The following is a 17,611-nucleotide window of genomic DNA, read 5'->3' on the forward strand; positions in this document are numbered from 1 at the left end:
TTTCTTCCAAGGAGTAAGCGTCTTTTAATTTCATGGCTGCAATCACCATCTGGAACTACACCTCAAGTAGGTATAATTATCCCCATTTTAAAGATAAAATATAGGACTTGCCTGGTGATCTAGTGGTTAAGATCTGCCTGCCAATGCAGGGGACACAGGTTCAATCCCTGGCCCAGGATGGTCCCACATGCTACAAAGCCCGTGTGCCACAGCTACTGAGCCCACGTGCTGCAGCTACTGAAGCCTGCATACCCGGAGCCCACGCTCTGCAATAAGAGAAGCCACGGCGATGGGAAGCCCTGTACCACAGTGAAGAGTCGCCCCCACTCACCACACTAGAGAAAGTCCATGTGCTACAATGCAGACCCAGAGCAGCCAAAAACAGGAACAAAAAATTTTAAAACAACAAAAGAGATAAAATAAAAACTGAAACTCAAAGAGGCGAACCTTGCCCCCAACCATCCAGCTAGCCGTGGTAGACACAGGATTTGGATGAGCTCCTTTTGATTCCAAAAACCCTGCCCAGTCTAGTCTTCCCAGGTCATTTTCACTGTGATCAGGGTTAAGATCAAGGGCATTCAGAACTTACTCCAGCTTGTCTTAGCCTTTCATCAAAAAAGTGGTTGTATCTACATTGTGGATTGATAGCAAAATTGCCAGGTTTTAAACATTAATGCTAATGACAAGGGCAGGGTGGGGGGAAGTTAGACATTTACGTCCAACTAGAAGACAAATAGAAACTGCTATGAGAGGCTAGATGAAGACGGCATAGAGAGAAGAAAACACTGGGCTTCATGACACTGGATTTGGCACTGATTTTCTTGGCTAAAACAGCAAAGGCACAAGCAATGAAAGAAGCAAACAGGCAAATTGGACTTCATCAAAATGAAAAACTTTTTGTGCATTAAAGGACACTAGTAATAGAGTGAAAATGCAACCAAAAGAATGGGAAAAAATATTTGCAAATTACATATCCTATAAGGCATTAATATATAATGTATATAAAAAATTACTGAAACTCAGGGACAGAAAAAACAAACAAAAAACAACCTGATTAAAAAATAGACAAAATAGTAGAAGAGATATTTCTCCAGAGAAGATATACAAATGGCCAATAACCACATGAAAAGATGTTCAACATCACTAATCATTAGGGAAATGAAAATGAAACCTGCAGTGGGATACCATTTCACATCCATTAGGATAGCTATCATTAAAAAAAAAAGAAGAAAAGAGAAGAAGTGCTGGCAAGGATGTGGGGATATTGGAACCCTTGTGCACTGTTGGTAGGAATGTGAAATGGAGCAGATGCTAGGGAAAACAGAATGGCAGTTCCTCCAAAAATTAAAGTCAGAATTACCATAGAGCCAGCAATTCTACTTCTGGCTACCTGCTTCAACGAAGGGAAAGCAGGAACACGGAAAGAAGTGTGCACACCCATGTTCATAGTAGGATTATTACAACAGCCCCAAAGTGGAAGCAACCCACGTGTTCCTTGGCAAGTAAATGGATAAACAAACCATGGTGAATGAACACTATAGAATATTACTCAGCCTTAAAAAGGAAGGAAATTCTAACACGTGCTACAACGTGGGTGAAACTTGACATTATTCTAAGTGAAATAAGCCAGTCACAAAGGGACAAATACTATATAATTCCATTGATATGAGGTACTTAGTCAAATTTATAGAGACAGAAAATAGACAGTGCTTGCCAAGGGAGGAATGCGGAATTAATGTTTAACAGGCACAGAGTTTCCGTCTGGGGAGATGAAAAAGTTCTGGCGATGGATAGTGGTGATCTTGCACGACAATATGGATGAATTTAATACCATTGAAAGTGAAAGGGAAGTCACTCAGTCGTGCCCGACTCTGCGACCCCATGGACAGTAGCCTGCACCAAGCTCCTCTGTCCATGGGATTCTCAAAGCAAGAGTACTGGAGTGGGTTGCCATTTCCTTCTCCAGGGAACCTTCCCAACCCAGGGATCGAACCCAGGTCTCTCGCATGAACTGCAAATCTAAAAATGGTTAAGAGGTGGTGGTTTCCTTGGTGGTTCAGTGGTTAAGACTCTGCTTCCACTGCAGAGGGAGCAAGTTCCATCCCTGGTGAGGGAACTAAGATCCCACGTGCAACAGCCAAAAAATAATAATAATAATAATAATAGTTAAGCTAATAAATTGTATGTTATGTATATTTAACCACAATTTTTTTAAAAAAAGATGGCATACAGAGCACTTGCATTGACCTCAATACCACCCAAGTTTCCTTTTAAAGACAAAAAGAAAATATGCTTTTTAAAATTCCATTCTATGGGAAGCTGTTTAAGGATAAGAGTTTGATCTTTGCAAGATGAAAGTTACTGAGCTAGATAATGACGAGCAATGTACACCAATGTGAATACACTTAACACTACCAAACTACACACTTAGAAACAGTTAAGGTGGTAAATTTTAGGTTATTTGCATCGTGGTGGCATGTTTAGCCACTTATCATGTCCGACTCTTTGCTACCCCATGGACTATAGCCCACCAGGCTCCTGTGTCCATGGGATTTCCCAGGCAAGAATACTGGAGTGGGTTGCCATTTCCTTCTCCAAGTGAAAGTGAAAGTCGCTCAGTTGTGTCTGACTCTTTGTAACCCCATGGACTGTATAGTTCTCCAGGCCAGAATACTGGAGTGGGTAGCCTTTCCCTTCTCCAGGGGATCTTCCCAACCCAGGGGTCAAACCCAGGTCTCCTGCACCACAGACAGCCTGCTTGCAGGCAGATTCTTCACTGACTGAGCCACTACCACAATTTAAAATAAAGATCCATTAGAACACTAGAAAGCAAGAATAGCTGCTACCAATGATACCAACCCACCAGAAAATGTGGGGAATTTCTGAATGATAGAAAGCAGTTGAAATTGGACTGGGAGAAGAAACCTCAGCTTGAAATACTTGCAAGAAGACTTGCTGTGTAAGGGGGTCAAGGAAAAGAGTGATTGTCCAGGAAATTAACTGGGGTACTCTGCAAGACCACTTGAAGGGCAAATTGAAGTATAGATTGAACCACACCCCAGAGTTTCTGATTCAGTTCATCTGGGACAGGGCCTGAGAAATTGCATTTCTAATAAGTTCCCAGGGGGTGTTGATGCTGCTGGTTTAAAGACCATAACTGAGAACCACTTTGAGAAGTAGCTAGACTTGATAGCACTTCCCCCTCCTTCGCCTATAACAAGAAACAGATGGCAGCATCTCTCCCAGGTGGAAACACTGAGTGTGATCCAGAGGCCCCAGCCGCCTAGAAAATATAAGAGGTAGAGGAGAAGGAACCCCCCATACTGGAGGACTGCTGCTAAGTCGCTTCAGTCGTGTCCGACTCTGTGCAACCCCGTAGACGGCAGCCCACCAGGCTCCCCTGTCCCTGGGATTCTCCAGGCAAGAACACTGGAGTGTGTTGCCATTTCTACTGGAGGACTAGCACTCAGTATATTCCACCACCACCACCACCCCCTATAATGATGAGAGGCAGGGACTTGGACCGTATCTACAATCACTGCAAGCTTACCAGACATTCCTAAAGTCAAAGGAGAGAAGGCAGCCAAGAACTGCCAAATCTTTAAGGAATGTCAGACTGAAGAAGAACATTGGTGTGTCCTGAAAGAGAACTCGTTGACAAGTGAAATTAGCCAAACAACATGGTGTTAATTTCTGTGAATAAATAGCGATATAGTTCTTCCTTTCGAATATTCATACCTTTTTGAACAGTGGCTTAATGAAGTATAATTTACATCTAATAAAATTCACCAAATTTAAGTCTACAGTTCAATGCATTTTGGCAAATGCATAGTTATCTAACCACCACGACAACCAAGAGACTGAATATTTCCGTCACTCAAAGATTTTTCTTGGTGCCCATTTTCGAAAAGCACTGGGGCGGAGGGAGTCATATTGCTAGCTTTTTCCTGGGCACAGAGGGGAAAATCTGAGTTAATTAGTATGGGGTCACAGAAAATGTGGCAGCTAGATTCTCTGGAAAAAGAATAGGAGGTGAAGATTCATGAAACTGTTTTTCAGTCTTCAGTTCAGTCGCTCAGTCGCGTCCGACTCTTTGCGACCCCATGAATTGCAGCACACCAGGCCTCCCTGTCCGTCACCATCTCCCGGAGTTCACTCAGACTCGCGTTCATTGAGTCAGTGATGCCATCCAGCCATCTCATCCTCTGTCGTCCCCTTCTCCTCCTGCCCCCAATCCCTCCCAACATCAAAGTCTTTTCCAATGAGTCAACTCTTCTCATGACGTGGCCAAAGTACTGGAGTTTCAGCTTTAGCATCATTCCTTCCAAAGAAATCCCAGGGCTGATCTCCTTTTTAGGATGGACTGGTTGGATCTCCTTGCAGTCCAAGGGACTCTCAAGAGTCTTCTCCAACACCACAGTTCAAACGCATCAATTGTTCGGCGCTCAGCCTTCTTCAATCTTAGTTGCACACAAAATCAATGGGAGGATTTTCTTAAAATACCACTGCCTGGACTCAACTCCCAGAGTTTCTGATTTGCATCATCTCTGGTGGAGCCTGGCTTCCCTGGTGGCTCAGACAGTAAAAAATCTGCCTCCTGCAATGTAAGAGACCTAGGTTCAATCACTGACTAGGGAAAATCCGCTGGAGAAGGGAATGGTAACCTATTCCAGTATTCCTGCCTGGAGAATCCCATGGACAGAGAAGCCTGACAGGCTACAGTCACAAAGGGTTGGACCAAGTGAGTCACATACTCACACTCACACACACACACACGCATGCATGCACGCACGCACGCACACACACACACACGCCCAGGCATTGGGTATCTTTTAAAAGTCCCTCCGGGTAATTCTTATGATCAATCAAGGCTGAAAGATGGTGGGTTAAAGGCAGTCATTTCTGAAAATGGAGAGTAGGTTTTTAAAAATCATAAAATCTATATAACAACTGTCACTAAAACAAATGACTTAAAAGGAAACCTTATACCCAATCCCGTCGCCCTTGCACAGCAACCATGCTTGACACTGTCTGCACAGAGCCATATTTTGGCACCACTCGATGCACTGTGGTGATGCTGCAATTTTCCTTTTATTTTTTAAGTTCCCATTTATCATAAACATCTTGCTTATGTCCCTACTTAGGGTAGCATTTCTGAGTGTGGGCTTTGAAGTCAAACCCGGCTTAAAACCTCAGATTTTTCACCTACAAACTGTGAATCTCCAGCAAACACCAACACATGCTTGAACTTCAGAGGCTCCAGCTGTATGATAGGAATAATGGTACCTACCTTATTTTATTCTGAAGGCTGATGTTTGTAAAGATACAGCAGCAAAACACCTGGCAGGCACACGTCTGGCTTTCAGGTAATGGTAGCTGTTGATATCAACAAGTAGGATGATCCACTGAAAAGAATGCCATTCTAGGGCACTAAGTGCAAACAGACCTAGGGGTTGGGAGAAGGAGGGAGGGACCCGGCTCAGTCCCGCAGCAAGGCCTCAGGCAGGCTGGGGGAGAGGCTTACAGAAGGCAGCTGTGTACGTGCCCGCGTGAGTGCACCTGTGTGTGCTCCCCAGGCCGGTACAGGGTGGAGTTAACGCAGTCAGGGAAAATTCTGAGGGAGGAAGAATTCACGACAGCCCCTGGATCGCCTGTTTCAACAGCAACACCATGAGAGCAACAAGAGCCACAAAGAAAGGAATGTACAGGCCAACTGAGCTAGTTCTCTTGTTTTCTCTCCATGAGGCTAGAAAACCAGGCTAATTCCAAGGAGGGCTGAGGAAACATCCCGGGGGGGTCTCGGATGATCACAGGAGGTCGGGCCTGGAGGGTGGAGGACAAGCATTCCTGTGTCAGCTGGAATGACAGGACCAGGCCGTTTAATTTGACCCTGAAAAATAATGTGCATTAGCCACTCAGCCCTGTCCGACTCTTTGCGACCATATGGACTGTAGCAGCCAAACTCGTCTGTCCATAGATTTCTCCAGGCAAGAATACTGGAGTGGATAGCCTTTCCCCTCTCCAGGGGATCTTCCTGACCCAGGGACTGAACCCAGGTCTCCTGCATTGCAGGCAGATTCTTTACTGCCTGAGCCACCAGGGAAGCTCCTAAAAATAATAGTAATATGAATTTATAGAGAGGTGCTATTCGGGACCCTTTAATTAAATCATTCTATCCTTACAGCAATCCTATGAATGAGACATTGTTATTATCCTTGTTTTACAGATGTGGAAACTAAGACATAGGGCAGTTCAATAAACTTGCCCAAGATCATGCAGTAAAAAGGGTAGAGTCAGAACCAGAAACCCAGAGACCATGCTCTTCAATACCACTGTAGCCCAAGCAGATGAAGTGAGACACAGCAGCTATTTTATAATTAAATCATGATACCAAATCGCAATTTACTCCATCATTCCCTTTTTATTCAGTGTTTTCCCACTGTCCACTGTAGCAAACATCTGCATACAGAGCTTTGCACTTCTGTTGAATTATCTCCGTAGGGTTATTTCCCATGAATGGCGTTACTTGGGCCAGGGAGGGCAACGATGCCATGGTTGTTGCTACATATTGTTGTGTTTACTCAACAGGCTGCAGTTGACACCGTCACTATGCAGTAGGAGTGTGCCACTTTCACCACCCGGGGTGGTGGTGAAAAGCAGGGGGAGAATTATCATCTTGTAAACGTTTATTTATACAATTTTTTCTTTAGATTTTATTGCTGTGAAAGTTGGAAATTTGCAGCATTAGGCTTGCTGGCCAGCTAGGCTCCTGGGATTTTCCTTTAATGCAAGGCTCCTTCTTTCACCTCACCTGAAGTTGAACCATTACCCCTACCCTTCACCCCCTCCCCACTGCAGGCCAGGTCCTCGACTCCCAAACTATCTGGAACTCTGGAAGGTGAGAGACCCATACGTCTGGCCTTTTCTCTACAGCATGCATAGATCGCCACCGACATTTTAGCTGGGTTTTCTCTCCTGCTATACCAGCTGGCTTTCTTGTATGAATTGGAATGGCCTTTAAGACAGGCTAGCTGTCCCCCTGGTTATAGAAACCAGTGTTTCTCAGACTTAATTGTATCTACAAAGCACCTGAAGATCTTGTTAAAATGATTCTGATTCAGTAGGTCTAAGGCAGGGACTGATCCAACCAACTCCCAGGTGATGCTAACCTTGCAGGTGCTAAGAACCTAAATTAAATTATTTAAATTCCTCAGACCAGACAACAGATAGAGCCCAGGCAGTCCCATCAGAACCTTCTAATTCCAGCTCTGTCTCTGACAGCCTCTGGGGCCTTGGTCTAGTCAAGCTCTCTGAGCCTCAGTTTCCCCAACAGTACAATGAAAGGATGAAACTAAATATTCTCTGAGTCCCTTCTGTGGTTTTTGTTTCCATCTTGGACTTCTTTAGCCAGTTCGTATTATTTTCCCATGGTGTTGATTTAACAATTTTTGAACTCGGAGAATGAACACAGGCACCTTTTTAAACACTAGGAATATAAAAGGATGAACAAGTTAGACATAATTCGTGCATTCGTGAGAGCTCAAGTCTACTAGGAAAGACAAGCAAATTAGAGTGAGAAAACAGCTCCTGTGTTTGGGTAGAAAAAAGCTCAGGGTCCTGGGGGAGCAAATAGAAATTGGATTTCACCCAGATCGACAAACAGGAATCAGAGGAGACTCCCTAAAAACAACCCATTCCTAAGGTGACCCCTGAAGGATGAGAGGTGGGATCCACGTGCAGCTGGGCAAGGGAAGTGGACTCTGGTCCTCGCCGTGGGGAAGGCCTGGCCACGCCCAGGGCAAGAAAGAACATGGGGGCTCTCCTGAAGCTGAAGAGGTGCGTGTAGACAGAGGGTGGAGGAGAAGGGGCAAGAGAGGAGTGGGGGAGATGGCAGGGTCCAGAGTATCGAGGTTAGAGTTAAGGAGTCCACGGATGTGGACATTTTCTAGGTGATCGCAAGCCCTTAGGGCACCTGAAGAAGGGATGAAACTGGATTTTAGCAAGATCACTTTGCCGGCAGTGGGGCAATTGGACTAAAGGGGATATGACCAAATGTGAGGAAAGCAGTAAAAAGACTTGCAAGAGATAAGAAAAGGCTGGACTAGAGCACAGCAGTGGGAAATGGGAGCGCTGGATGCATCGACAGAGATAGGAGGCAGAACCGACAAGTCTTGGTTGAATGTGGGGAGGGAGGGGTTGGAAAAGTACAAACATCTTACTGGCTTACAATAACAAACATTTATTTCTTGCACATGGGCCTGTGGGTCAGCTGGGCTCAACCTAACTCAGTTGGGCTCAGCTCCAGGCTCTAGGTCGAGCTCAGGTTTATCTCATGTGTCTGCTATTCAGGCACCCAGGGTCTCCTCATGACAGATGGGAGGAGCCCCAGGGGAAGTAGGAACACAGGTGCCTCCCAGCAGAGTGCCATAAGAGCCTCTGTTAGGAACGGCCATGCAGTCATTCGTTTGTTCAAAGCAAGACCCATGGACAAGCCCGAAGTCAATGAAGTGCACAAGTATGCTCTGCTCCAAAATGGAAAGGAAGGCAGAATGAGGATTTGCTGAACAATAATACAGTCTACCGTGGGGATTAAACCCAACCCCCAAATAGACGATGGAACCATTCACAGAAACAAGGAACACGTAAGCAGGACCATCTGAGCTATAGGGCTTCCCTGGCAGCTCACATGGTTTTCCTTATGTGTCCCTTTATTTCCATGAATGGTTCCACGGTCGTGGGGGCCTCCCTGCTGGCTCAGATGGTAAAGAATCCGCCTGCAATGTGGGAGACCTGGGTTCGATCCTTGGATTGGGAAGATCCCCTGGAGAAGGGCATGGCAACCCACTCCAGTCTTCTCACCTGGAGAAGCCCCATGAACAGAGGAGCCTGGTGGGCTACAGTCCATGAGGTCTCAGAGTCAGACAGAACTGGGCGACATTCACTTTTAAGGAGGACTATGGTTTTGGATAGAGGTGTAGAGAGAAATGGACTCCGTCCATGTAGCGCAGAGTTCCTGGTGAGAGATGTCAGAGAAACAGTTGGGTAAGTTGCCCACAGCTCAGGAGAGAGAGATGGGCTAGAGATATGTATTTGTGAGTCATCAGCACAGGGTTGGCCAGGAGAGGGGATGAGGTCATCCAGGGAGAATTTGCAGAGTTAAAAACAAGGCAGGCCTAGCACAGAACCCTTGGGAACATCAAGGAATGTTCTTGGAAGAGAGTCCAGCAAAGGGGATGGAGCTGTAGCCAACAGAGAGCAAAAAACTGGATTCCTGGAAGCCAAGGGACAGAAGTGTTTCAAGAAAGAGGGAGTGGGCCAGAGTGTCCAACACTGATAAAGTCCAGTGGGTCTGACCACAGGGTATCGGTTTCCCTAAAACAAGGTGCTCTGAAGCTAGACGTTCAGACAACATGCGGAGAGAGGGAGAGAGCTCTTTGAAAGAAATTCACTGGCCTGCCTCTACATTTGGAACAAGGCACGAGCAGACACACCCACTCCTCCCTGAAATTATTTACAAAAGCTTGTTATCAAAGTGCAACATACATACTGAAAGATGCAGAAACTGAGCGCATGTAAGTGTACAGCTCAAAGCATTTTCCCAAGACGAGCACACCTTATCCAGCACCCCAGTAGCACCCCGAAGGCCCTCCATTGGTCCCCTTCACGAAACCCCTTCCACACTTTTTCACAAGATTTTCCCAAGATGCCAGTGCACTGTGAGATCAGCGGGGAACCTTGCTGAACCCAAGGCTCCCTAGTTCCTATCTCAGAACTTCCTGTGCTTCCTGTTGCTCCCACCCCAACCTCTTCCCAGAGGGCTCCCTCTCTCTCTTTCTCCTTGATTCATTCCTTCTCTTTGTTCATTAGCCATGCAGTAAACTTGTTTAGAGGGCCTGTGTGTTATATACTCTCCCAGGGGGCAGAGAGAGAGACTATAAAGGTGAGTAACCCCAGGCCTTGTGCTTCAAAAGACAAATGTGTCGATAGGCAATGTGAAAACATCACAATGTGATGCTGTGGAAACAGAGCTGGTACTCTGTGTGGGTGTAGAGGGAACGTGCAATCACTTGGGAAAAGTGTATCAGAAATGGTTGAACTTGTGTGGGAAGGATGAACAGGGCCTCTAAGCCTTTGATGGAGTGGAGCAGGACCAGCTTTTGCTTTATGCCGTGGACTTCTGTGGCTGCCCTTCACTGCTCACCACTGTGTCATGCACAGACTGATTTTCCTTCCAACTGAACAACCCACACCACTGACGGTGCTGTAATTGGACAGAGGTATTGTTGTTCAGTCGCTCAGTCATGTCCAACTCTTTGTGACCCCATGGACTGCAGCATGTCAGGCTCCCTGTCCTTCACTGTCTCCTGGAGTTTGCTCAAATTCATGTCCATTGAGTCGGTGATGCCATCCAACCATCTCATCCACTGTTGTCCCCTTCCCCTCTTGCCCTCAGTCTTTCCCAGCATTAGAGTCTTTTCCAGTGAGTCGGCTCTTCGCATCAGGTGGCCAAAGTATCAGAGCTTCAGCTTCAGCAGCAGTTCTTCCAATGAATATTCGGGGTTGATTTCGTTTAGGATTGACTGGTTTGATCTCCTTTCTGTCCAAGGGGCTCTCAAGAGTCATCTCCAGAACCAAGTTAGAAAGCATCAGTTCTTCCTCACTCAGTCTTCTTTATGGTCCAGCTCTCACATCACATGTACTACTACCACATGCAAAGATTTGACCACACGGACTTTGGTCAGTCAAGTGATGCCGCTGCTTTTTAATATGCTGGACAGTAGAGGGCGCTCAAAGACTGTGCTTGATACGAACTGCCGTGGACTTTGCCATCCAAGAGGAAACACTTTCACCAAGGCTCTGCAAGATCTGAAAATCGATGAAGACCAGAGAGGGGAAGCGATGTGCCCAGGATCACACGGCTGTTCAGTAGCAGAATAAGCCCATTCCACCCGGCCCATGCAATATACTCTGTGATCCAAAACTCGGAATTAGTATAATTTAAGGATGCTTCTAGAAGCATGATGAGGACTCCCCGGGTGGCTGAATGGTAAAGAATCTGCCTGCCAATGCAGGAGACGCAAGAGATGCAGATTTGACCCCTGGGTTGGGAAGATCCCCTGGAGAAGGAAATGGCTATCCACTCCAGTATTCTTGCTTGGAGAATCCCATGGACAGGGGGAGCCTGGTGGGCTACAGTCCATGGGGCCACAAATGGTTGGACTGAGTGACTGAGCTCTAGAAACATTATCCTTTTTCTTTTTTGCCATGATACAGAGGCATATTTCAGCTTACAAACCTATTACCAATGTATCTAGATGTTTTCTCTTTCTTCCTAAAGCTGAAGCTAGTGTCATGTTCCCAGGGAAATTACGATAGTTCGGAGCAAGCACAGGCTCTGGAATAAGTCTGGGTTCGACTGTAAGATTTACCTTCTTAGTATGACTCTGGATGCATTTCTTAACTACTTCCAGTCTCTGGATCCTAATCTATCAAAGCGGGCCATAATCACACACATACCATATGAAGGTGTTGTCGGGGTTAAGTGAGTTGATGCAAACGAAGTTCCTGGCGAGGAATGATTGCTCCGTCAATGAAGGCTCTTATTCTCAATCTCCTGGCTGGGCAGCACTGGGCAACCACTCCTGCTATGTCCATGTGTGTGAGGAGCCCAGCCGTGTATTCTCAAGCCCTTGGAATCAACAGGCTTGTTTGGTTTTGAGTCCCTGTCCTGCCCTGTTTATGGGCTGTGTGATCATACCCTCCTCTGCCTTGAGCTGGTTTCCTCATTCCTTAAAGGGCTGATAATATCGCTATTAATATTACTCCTCCTGGTGCAGCAAGAATTCCTTTTAGGTCAATTCAGAAAGTATTTTCTGATACCCTACTATGCCCTAGGCCCAGTGTGTGTGTGGAAGGGGGGCTCCTAGAAAGAAAGACAAATCAGTCTAAGCCACGTACTTGAGGACCTAGTAGTCAAGTGGGCTAGACAGGCTGGTGATCCCGCAAATTACTAAAGACTATGATGAATACAAGAGAAGGAGAACTAGTTAGAGGGTTCCAGGAAGTCTTCCTGGAGGAGGTGAAATCTCAGTTGGCTTTTGAAGAATGAACAGGAGTTTTCCAGACTCATTTGCCTTTAAAGTCAATGGATATAGTTTGTGGAATCAGGGAGGTCTGTTGTACATGTGTGTACATGTGTGTGTGTTAGTCACTCATTCGTGTCCAACTCTCTGTGACCCATGGACTGTAGTCTGCCAGGCTCCTCTGGAGTCCATAGAATTCTCCAGGCAAGAATACTGGAGTGGGTAGCCATTCCCTTCTCCAGGGGATCTTCCTGACCCAGGGATCGAATCCCAGATCTCCTGCATTGCAGGCAGATTCTCTACTGTCTGAGCCACCAGGGAAGCTCCTGAAGTACATACCAGCTAGAGCTTTTCTTTTGTCCTAACCTCATGGACCCCAGGCCCAATACTCTATCTCATCTCCCTCTTTTTTTTCCCAGATACCCCTCTGAAGGAGGCAGGTGAGCCTTGGTAGGCTGGTGAATTAAACCTGCTTTAAGAGGAAACAGGGATAACCCCTAGTGGCTCAGAGGGTAGAGACTCTGCCTGCAGTACAGGAGACCCAGGTTCAATCCCTGGGTTGGGAAGATTCCCTGGAGAAGGGAATGGCAATCCACTCCAGTATTCAGGCCTGGAGAATCCCATGGAGAGAGGAACATGGCAGGCTACAGTCCATGGGGTTGCAAAGAGTCAGACACGATTGAGCGAGTAGCACTAAGAGGAAATGAGTCCAGGGATATCTCCCTGGTTCTCCACTGCTTAAGGCTCCATGCTTCCAGTGCAAGGGGTCATGAGTCTGATCCCTGGTTGGGGAACTGAGAACCACTTGCTGCATGGCAAGACCAAAATAAATAAATAAAAGAGTCCAGCATAATATGATTTTAAAAATAAAAAACGAAACGAGCCCAAATCATGGCGGTTGGGAAGGGAGCCTTCCCCTGCCCTTCCCCTCCCCCCAGCCCACACAGATCACCTGGAGGTGGAGGCATCCTGCCTGGCAGCTGTCCCAGGGGAGCAGTCCACATCTCAAGACTGAAGCATTCCTCTGCCTTCCAGCGGAGTGGGCACAAAGACCCCACCTCCATTCCTCCTGCAGGCAGCCATCCCAGACATTGCCATTCACATCTTCACAACTGTCTCTGCCTGAATCATTCTTCCTCATCCTTTTCCTGCCCTCCCGGAGTCCTCATGTCACTGCCTCCAGGAAGCTTCTGTTGCCTAGCACTCCTGGCACCGTGGTCCCCCTGCATCTCTAGTGCCACCCCAAGCTCCATCATCATCACCCTGCACTCTGAGGCTCTGCCTCCCCTTAAGCAGGGAGCTCTCTGCAGGCAGGTGCCGTGTCTGAGTGAGCTCTGTGTCCTCAGTCCCTGGCACAGAGCCCGACTCAGAGGACCTCGCTTGGTAAATGTTTGCTGAATTGAGCTGAACTGAGCTGAACTGGGCCCAGAATTCCCGCCTCTTTCCAGTCAATGTTTTTATTTTCCTATCTTGGCAGGAAGCACAGGGCACACTCAAAGTGGTGACTGAAGAGTACGTAAAGAACAGATTATTTAGAGGTCTAGGTTAGGTGAAGAGAAATCAACAAGGTGCAGCACCCAGAGACTGGGTGCTGGGGAAGTACCACCCGCTAGGCCAGAAGGGGTAAAGAAAGGGAGCTGGAGCAAAATGTGGCAGGAGCAGAGAGGGGCTGCCCAGCAGGAACTGAGGATGCAGCCACTGCCAAACCACAGCCTGGAGTGGAGGGGGAGTCAGGGCCCACCATGGCTCCTCCCACCCACCTCCTGCTCCCCATTGGTTGAACCCAAATGGTAGTCAGACACCAAAGAAGCCCAGGTGGCGCAGGCCCCAGATGGCAGCTTCCCTGGGCACAGAACACAGTGAATGAAAGCAGAGAGCAGACCAGGATGGGGAAGTGGGGAAGACCCAGCACAAGCGGTTTTTCCCAAAATATCATCCACATCGCATCAGCCTCAGAACGACTTCAGGAGCTTTTTCAAAAGCAGGTTCCTAGGCTCCAGAGGGTAAAGAATCCACCTGCAATGCAGGAGACCTGGGTTCAATCCTGGGTCAGGAAGATCCCCTGGGGGAGGGCATGGCAACCCACTCCAGTGTTCTAGGCTGGAGACTCCCCACGGACAGAGGAGCCTGGTGGGCTACAGTCCATGGGGTCACAAACAGTCGGACACAGGCTCCAGCCCAGACCTTCTAAATCAAAATAGCTGTCTACAGGGCCTGGTAATCTGCATTCTCAGGAAGTTCCCCCAAGAGATTCTAGAAATCACCTGAGGACCACTGGAAAGTATGGAATTGTGGGAAATCTGAACTTGGTTGATTCAGAATTTGAACCCACTGAATCTTCCCATGGTTGGGGCCTAATGATGTTGGTTCTCCATCTGTGACTTCCAAGGGTCAGGGGAACCTCATTCATCCATTCATTTACCCAGCACTCCTGACATCTGCTAACCTCTGGGGCCTGGGGAGGCTTCTCCCAGCACAAAGGTGTTCCCCACCTGAACATCCTAGGATAACGTCTTTCATGCCACCTGGGGATCCTTCTGGGGCTTCAGAAACCTGCCTACCATGTGGGGAGACTCCTCAGTGCTTCTGCCAACACCAGCTCAAGCACCAGGCCAAATAGAAAGCAAACTCATAATTTCCACCACCTTTACACTCAAGAAACCCAAACACATCTCTCTCTCGAGGTCGAGTGTATAACTGCCTATGAACCATACACTTGGAGGTCCCACAGTCCCCCGATACACATGGCCAGTCCATCTTCTATCCCCAGCCCCCCACCCCAAGGCTCCCAGCAGAAATCTAGGAGTCACCTGTGACACCTCTCTCCCCAGACCCCTGCCCCCAGAAACAAGGTCCATCCATCAGCCTCCTAACCCTACCGCCCCTCCCCTTGTCTAGGTTTCTGCCTACCCTTCAGGGCACCTACATCTCCCTGCTTTATCACTGCAATGACCTAACAAGCTCCCTTGTCCCTTCCCAAGGCATTGTTGCCCAAGGGATCTTTTAAATATACAAAATCCAAACATGTCACATCCCTGCTCAACATCTTCACTGCTCCCCTGTGCCCTCAGGACCTAGCCCAGATTCCTTAGGTAGAATACAAGGCTCTTGCATCTGGCCAAACCTGACTTTCTACCTTGTTCCCACCACTTTGCACCCCCTCCTCACCCCACGCACCCTCGCACTCTCATCATAGATTTTAAGCTCATTCACTTTCATATCTTCTCCCCAGAATCTCCCCGCTTCTATACCTGTTAATTTCCCCCTTGCCTATCAAAGTCATTTCAAACGTTGTCTTATCCTTGAAGTCTTCTCTGACCCATGAGAAGGTACTACCTCAGAATCTTGCTCTCCTTTCTGAAAGATTTTTATCTCACCCCTGGGAATAGTCCATTTGTTTTTCCTGTGAGTCTGTGATCTCTGTAAGGACAAGGATCAGTCATGCCTAATTTGCCTTTATTTCCCAGAGCTGACAGAATGCCTTCCAGCCCCCACGAGTGGGTGGATGGCAAGGTAGACTGAGAAACTGAACGGACCTTAGTCTCTTGCACAGGCAAGGTCTTCCAAGAGAAGATCTAGGGAGGATTGCTTCGTTAAATCCACTAATTTTGAGAGGAGTTTCATCTGATTCTACACCTAGTGGAATGTACCACGCACTACACCAGCTCTGTGCCCACAGCAGAGCCATCAGGAACAATCTCTCCTCTCGAGGACCTCATGATAGTAAAGGAGACATTGTCTTAGGCATTTTCAGACTGCAAGGAAAGGACATACTCAGGCTTCTTAGATGGCTGAGGGCTAGATTAAGGCACTTCCTGCATAGCTTTTCTTGTGTGGAAGTAAGGAAGTTTGAGAACCCATCTAGCAACAGCCCAGTCCCTCCAAGACAAGGATGTCAAGTAGATCTCATGGAGGTTAGAATTAAAGATCCTTGGGTCAGCCAGCTTTTGTCCCAGTAACGCTGTACAATAAGCCATCTCCCCAAAACTCAGTGTCTTAAAACAACAGTTTATTTGCAGTTTGGTTACAGTGTGTGTGTGTGTGTGTGTGTGTGTGTGTGTGTGTGTATGCACTAAGTCACTTCAGTCGTGTCCACCAGTCACGATGGGATTCCATCCATGGGATTCTATTAGTGGGATTCTCTAGGCGAGAATACTGGGGTGGGTTGCCATGCCCTCCTCTAGGGGATCTACCTGACCCAGGGATCAAATTCAGATCTCTTAGTCTCCCGCCTTGGCAGGCAGGTTCTTTACCACTAGCACCACCTGGAAAGACCTCGGTTTAGTACTTCACATTTTTCTCATTCTTCCGGGACCAGCAGTCTACTTGGGGCAGTATTTTTACAGCAGGAGCAGAAGTTCACGAGGAACCAACTTGACCACACAAGCCTGCTGCAAGCCTCTGATTGCACCACATCTGCTAACGTCCCATTGGTCAAAGCAAGCCACATGGTTCAGCCCAAAGTTCAGTAGGGACAAGTCCAGCTACTTTTAGTGGAAGGAACTTCCCGGTCATGCGACAAAAAGCTTGGATGTAGGGAAAAGGGAAGAACTGGGGGCCAAGGCAAGCTATACAATCTATCAAACTCCTCATTTTTCAAGACCAAGGTCATCTTAAAAACAGATATTAATGACTTTGTTTTTTGTCTTTTCAAATGTAAGCTCCATAAAATCAAGGACTTCACTCTCTCCCCAGAACCTAGAACAGACATAGCAGATGGTTGGTGCTAATCTATATTTGTTGAATGAACAATGCCTCTTGCTGCCCCTACTCACATTGTCCCTTCCCAAGAGATGGCGTCTGATTAGACTGGTTTGTTACCATCCACGACGGTGAAGGTGCCAACTAAGGAGTCTGGACTTCATTCAGTGAATAAGCCACAGGAAACCACTGGAAGCCTACCAGCAGAGGAATGGCTTGTTCAAACTTGCACTTTAGCAAAATTAACCTGTTACCAAATGTCAGGAAAAAAACTGAGAGAAAGTTGGAGACCAATTAGACGGCTATTTAAAGGAGCACTGGTGAGAGACAAGGAGGTCCTGGGGTGGAAGGTGGAGTCTGGAAAGGAAGTGAGAACTATTGTGGGGGTAGAATGGAGAGACAGCATGTCATTTTCTGAGCTGACAAGACAGGGAGGTGTTGAGGCTGGGAGATCAGGCAATGGGCAGGCAGTCAATGGATAAGAAGCAGATTTGTGGGATGGAGTTGATCTACTACTTTGGGAACTGTTGAGTTTGAAGTGCTTTAAATGGCAACACACTCCAGTATTCTTGCCTGGAGAACCCCATGGACAGAGGAGCCTGGCAGGCTACAGTCCATAGGGTCACAAAGAGTTGGATACGACTGAAGCAACTTAGCACAGCACATGGGGATATCCAGCTGGAGGTATCAAGTGGACACCAAAAGTTCAGAACTGGTCTTCAGCAGAGATTTCTCATAAATACCTTAATCTATTCATGGGGCTTCCCTGGCGGCTCAGACAGTAAAGAATCTGCCTGTAATGCAGGAGATCTGGGTTCGCCCCCTGG

General features: G+C 47.3%; 1 protein-coding gene and 1 long non-coding RNA gene across 6 annotated transcripts in view; one reads left to right on the forward strand and one right to left on the reverse strand.

The window, feature by feature from the left end:
• Positions 1-5,509, reverse strand: part of LOC121818594 (uncharacterized) — a 95,590-nt gene extending 90,081 nt beyond the window's left edge. For both annotated transcript variants that reach the window (XR_009599122.1, XR_006058571.2), the window contains exon 1: positions 5,291-5,509. This is a non-coding gene — a long non-coding RNA (uncharacterized LOC121818594). The remainder of the gene's footprint in view (positions 1-5,290) is intronic.
• The window catches only part of PTPN3 (protein tyrosine phosphatase non-receptor type 3), a 157,761-nt gene that overhangs the window by 6,135 nt on the left and 134,015 nt on the right, over positions 1-17,611 (forward strand). The gene's annotated exons all lie outside the window — the stretch shown is intronic.

Source organism: Ovis aries, chromosome 2 (genome assembly GCF_016772045.2).
Source record: "Ovis aries strain OAR_USU_Benz2616 breed Rambouillet chromosome 2, ARS-UI_Ramb_v3.0, whole genome shotgun sequence".
In the NCBI taxonomy this organism is placed as follows: Eukaryota; Metazoa; Chordata; class Mammalia; order Artiodactyla; family Bovidae; genus Ovis; species Ovis aries.